This window comes from Mixophyes fleayi, chromosome 3 (assembly GCF_038048845.1).
Source record: "Mixophyes fleayi isolate aMixFle1 chromosome 3, aMixFle1.hap1, whole genome shotgun sequence".
Classification (NCBI taxonomy): Eukaryota; Metazoa; Chordata; class Amphibia; order Anura; family Limnodynastidae; genus Mixophyes; species Mixophyes fleayi.
The window spans coordinates 47,717,523-47,723,522 of NC_134404.1; positions in this window are offsets into that span (position 1 = coordinate 47,717,523).

Sequence of the window (6,000 nt, forward strand, 5' to 3'; positions counted from 1 at the left end):
CTAAAGGTCCGATCAGTCTGACGATTCATCCACACACACTGAGACGATTTACCTTCAGATCTGTGCTCTTCATCTGGTCCTTTATCTGGTCCTCTAGTCCGGAGAATGACAGCACAATATTCATTCTTTCACTACTGTCACATCGTCACACTGATTAAAACCGCCTCGTTATAGCTATCCACATGTCCTAACGAATTTCATTAGCATCTGTGACTCTGAAACTAAATATTCTGTCTCAGAATGAACAAATGAATTATTCCTTCTACAGCACTCTCTACATTTATTCACTCTGGCATTTAGTGCTAACATTGGCTGAAAAGAGCCTGACTCTATAAACTCTATGGAGATCATGAGCATGAGTGCATACACACTACACGATCGTTAGGTGATTGATCGGAAAATATTAAACGGTACAACCAACCAAATGAAACAATGATCGTCACTTTGGGACAACTTTAGATCATCGTGTCACTATACACACTCACACGATATCCGACCAAACGACCGGATGTCGGCTGATTTGTCCAATTTTGGGAAGAAAATCATATAGTGTGTACCCAGCTTAAGCCAACAAAACTATTTGATATCTATAGTCTGTGTATTTCAATACTTTCTGGAGCTCAGAAGAATCTTTGAGTAAATTGATTTATAGTCCTGGAAAGTGATTTGTACTAGAAGCCAGCATTGTGGAATAATTGCCATGGTTCATGCCAATTCACATCTTATAGCTTATTGTCCGTAGTCATGTATAACAATTCTATTACATAATTCCATTCCAAAAATGATTTCTCTCATCTGTGTGCTGGATCCGCCAAGAAGTTTACTGAGAAATGCATAAAAGACTGGGTGTGTCCGTACAAACATCTTGTTACTACTTCAGGCTGTCTTTACACTGCCATTCAGCTTAAAATGCACCTTGCACTTACACAATGAGGCAGCCATTATTTTATTTTTTTTGGGGGGGGGGTCGTTCTAATATTCATGATAATGTAGCCTATCAATTCCCTAGGAAATCGTACCTTGTGAGTATTTGGCTTGTGATGCAACTTGTTCTTAGGGGATTGATAAGACTGCATTAGCACCAGCAATAGAGGATGGGCACCAATCATTATAAGGCATGGGGCATTAATAACACAGTCATTGGATAATAATACTATGGTACTCTAGCCGGAGATTCCATGACGGTCAGTCCTCTTTACCTCTTCTTCAAAGAGAGTGTCGCCAATCACAATGCAGAGAGAGCTGAGACTCCCATTAGAAACAAGACCCCATTAACTGGACGCTATAAAGGAGTGAACCAAAACCAAGATTCCCTAAAGAATTGCCCTCGGCGCTAGCAGACCAATATAATAATGCCTATAATAGGAGTATCACCATAACAACCCTGCAGCTCAAACCACGATTGATCAAATCGTTATCTAAAAGGAACATACACAAATATGTCAAGCGCTGGGAAGACCTGTATTTTTCACCCTCATCGAAAATGGGATATAATGATAAGATCAAACAAGATACTTTATCAAGATTTATTTAAACAACATAGTTTAGCTGAAAGGCTATAAAGGAGTGACTTTTCTTACGGGATCACAGGGAATGATATTGGGATAGGAATGTAAAGGGCATGTTATTGGTATATATATAATCAGTTACAACATATGGGAATTAGGCTATGCTACCAATTTATCTTAGTTCAGTAACGTTAGATAAATATTTTATAAGAATTTTAATATATACTACAAATGTTATTATTAATATTGCTAATTAGCATTCCTTCTCAGTGATGTCGAAGTCAGCAAATTGGATAAAGTCATTTCAATTAAAGTCGAGCAAACTTGGTTGTCGCTGTCTGAAAAGATGCGTACGGTACGCATCGACGTACATGGGCACGCTACGGCGTGAAAGGGCGTACGCATCCACTACACGTGGCAGCAACAGTAATCGGTCTTTTACCATACATTCGCACAAACACGCATACTTATAAAATAGTACACATTAATGGTAGTTGCAACACATAGTCAGTTATGTCGAAATATAGTAGTATTTATATGTTATATCAGAGTTACATGCATATTAGTGAAATACATGGAACAGGTTGAAGGAATCACATCATGAGTGGTATCATAATGAACCTTGTCACATATCCTACTGTTTGGTTCACTCTGCGAGGGAATCGCAGAGTGCATACACAAGTTATGAATAATAGGGAATTATGAACTACTTAAGACTAAGGAATCTTGGCGGGAAGAGCCGAGCATACCCCCTGGAGAGGTGACCCCCTCCTTTGGATTCCTTAGGATGAACTAGCCAATGATTGACAACCCCTTGGACCTTCCTGAGACCTGGACCAATAGATGCAAGCTATACCATCTTCATTGTATTACTGTATTTCATTGTGTATATAAGCAGCAGCTTCACATCCAGTGTTCAGACATCTTGTCCCCAGACTTCAGGATTGAATGACTGCACTGGATCCAGAGCGCCTGCGATAAGTAACGGCTGTATTTATTATTACTTCGCTTGAGCATATTATTCTACTTATTGCAAATAAATCTTTGTGCGTTGGAAACACAAATCGAGGTTCGACAATCGTTATTGGTTAGCGACAATACGCACTTAACAGTGATACAGCCTGATGCTGTAAAGACAAATGCAAATCATTCACTTGAATAAATACAGGTGATATGGGTGCAAGTATTAATAGGAGCAATCGGATGTCTCACTATAAAAGCAGCTTGGATTGAAGATGATCCCAAATCTTGTTAATATAGGTCAAAGTTTAGGTTATTAATCCAGCGTTAAAAAAGTGATTGTGTATTAGTCTGTATTAGGTAGTCAAAGTATCCTAATGTAATCTAAGATAGGTAATCTATATGAGATGTGCATACAAAGAGATGGATTGATGTTAGATGAGCCTAGACAGATCTGACTGAGGAGTGTCACATACCTAACAATGTATAACAATCAAATAATTAAAAAGGATATAAACAATATACAAATCTCTGCTGTCTGGAGTCCAAAACAGAGAAATGATTGTCCAGATAAAAGAAAAGTAGAAGGAACAATCAAAAATATTTGTATTAATGGCGATAGTCCATATAAAATAAGTCCATTTCAAGTTCAGAAATTGCAATAATGATATGTTCCAAGGAAGAAAATAATGGGCGATTCCTCTATATCAACAGATCACTGCAAGTATCAGGTTGTTCACCCTTATACTCCCCTTCTTAATCATCACTCTCTCTCTCTCTCTCTCTCTCTCTCTCTCTCTCTCTCTCTTTCTCCCTCTCTCTTTCCCTTCTCTCTCTCTCTTTCTCTCTCTGTCTGTCCGTCTCTCTCTCTCTCTCTTTCCCCCTCTCTCTCTCTCTCTCTCTCCCTCTTCTCTCTCTCTCTCTCTCTTCCCCTCTCTCTCTCCCTCCCTCACTCTCTCTCTCCCTCTCTCTCTTCTCTCTCTCTATCTTCCACTCTCTCTCCCTCCCTCTCTCTCTTCTCTCTCTCTCTTCCCCTCTCTCTCTCTCTCCCTCTCTCTCTTCTCTCTCTCTCTCTCTCTCTCTCTCTTCCCCCTCTCTCTATCTTTTCTCTCTCTTCTCTCTCTTTCTCCCTCTCTCTCTTCTCTCTCTCTCTTCCCCTCTCTCTCTCTGTCTCTCTCTCTCTCCCCCCTCTCTCTCTTCTCCTCTCTCTTCCCCTCTTTCTCTCTCCCTCTCTCCCTTCTCTCTCTCTCTCTCTCTCTCTCTCTTCCCCTCACTCTTTCTCCCTCTCTCTCTCTATCTTCCCCCCTCTCTCTCTCTCTCTCCCTCCCTCTCTCTCTTCTCTCTCTTCCCCTCTCTCTCTCCCTCCCTCCCTCTCTCTCCTCTCTCTCTCTCTCTCTCTCTCTCCCTCTCTCTCCCTCTCTTCCCCCTCTCTCTCTCCCTCCCTCTCTCTCTTCTCTCTCTTCCCCTCTCTCTCTCTCCCTCCCTCTCTCTCTCTTCTCTCTCTCTCTCTCTCTTCCCCCTCTCTCTCTCCCTCCCTCTCTCTCTTCCCCCTCTCTCTCTCCCTCCCTCTCTCTCTCTCTACCTCTCTCTTATCTCTCTCTCTCTTCCCCTCTCTCTCCCTCCCTCCCTCTCTCTCTTCTCTCTCTCTCTTCCCCTCTCTCCCCCCCCCCTCTCTCTCTCTCTCTCTCTCTTTCTTTCGTCAATGCTCTGGCTCCTCTTTTTTCTCCTGCACTGTCCCTATAGATCAGTGATGGTCACAGGCAGCCCTACACATGTGATCCACCATGTCTTCATCTGAGGCCCTCAGCTCCTTTCTGCTTTAATGTCAGATTTGCTTCTTATATCTTGTTTAACTTGTTTATCTTACATTGAAATAGCTGCTGATATGTTATTACAGCTCAGTGTGCTGCCTGGCTGCTCTGATTGTGTTTTAAGAACAAATCGCCCCCCCCCCCCCCAAATCTCCCCCGGTAAAATTATTTTCTAGATGCGCCCCTGAATGTAAGAGGGTTCCTCTGCGGCCCCTGAAGTGTATCAAGTTGCCTATTACTGATTTAGATGTCCACTTCCCTTTTTCTCTTTTCTGTTTCTTTCCACGTATGGCTCAAGTTAAGTTCCTATTGGTGGATGTGGCGTAGCGTTGAGAGGTTTACTCCGCCACATTATCGAACTCTCATTCTCTGCACGTCCGAGCAGCTGCACTGTACTCCTGACTAGCATCAATACTGTGACGGTACATTTATGTTTAAAGTCATGATCCTATTTAAATACAAATATGTATGTGTTGCTCTCCACAGGAATCGTTATACACAACATGGATGTAGGTGTTCCTCCAGCACGGTGGATCCGTATTCACATGCAGTAGCCAAATGTTTTATTAGCCATTAAAGTTGACCGCAGATCAGTGAAGCTAACGTAAAATGTATACCTTTAATAAATACCCCTTTGCAGGTATCTCCCATCTGTTGGAGAACTGATAAACAAATAGCTGTATTACCACGTTGGATCGTTCGGCTGCTACTCTGTTTTCAAAACCTTTACTGCTCTTCTTTGTGGTTCTAAAAACTTGTGATAGTAGTAGAGTATGACATTAAGCAGAATTATACTGCAATCTGATTGCAAAAGACTATATCACTCGCTTCTATTGAGTTTGGTGGGTGCCTCAGTAATAAGATCAATCCACTTTCCCATACTTTGTATAATATTCATAATATTTCCTGAAACATTGTGTTCTTTTCTGTGCTTACATCCATAAACATAACCTGCACGGGGATAAACCACTAACTGGTACCTGTGCGCAGCCTTTGAACTATTTTTTGCATGCAGTGATTTAATGAGGTGCAGAGGTATCATTTCGTTATCTGTGAGCTCTATACTAGTATCATACATATTTTTCATCTCTCTGCCATTCTTCATTTTACAGTCTCTTGGTGATGTCTACTCTATATATCAGATTTTTACCATTTCTCATTTTTCATTATATTTCATATATTCTATATGCATTTTGCTATCTTTTTAACATTTCAGGAGTTTCATGAAGCAATATCTTGTGACGGAATCAGTTATTGCAATATTCCTGAACATTTTTAGCTTTCTGTCAAGTCATCGACTCGTATTATATAATTAAACTGATTTTGTCCTTAAACGGGTGCATTAATATATTCCTTATTCACGGAGAAACTGATTTTGAGTTAGGAGAAAAGCAAAGAAAATGAGCAAATTTGCACCTTGGCAAAACCATGATGCATTAGAGAAGGAGGTAAATTTAAAATGTGGGGACAGATTTATAGTTGGGATACGGCATGACATAGATCAACTTTAATTTCAGTGTAAAAATAAAGCTATCAAGTATTTGTGTCCTACATGACAAAACAGCCAGTATTTTCCTTGCGTGCAAAAAAATAAGTCAGTTTGTACCCCTAGCATTGTGACATGGTTTGTCCAGAGGCAAAATTGCTCCTTTTCTTTGTTTTGCTCCTAACTCAAACTCAGGCCCTGATTGTGCAAGTTTTGTGTGATTTAAAGGAGCGGT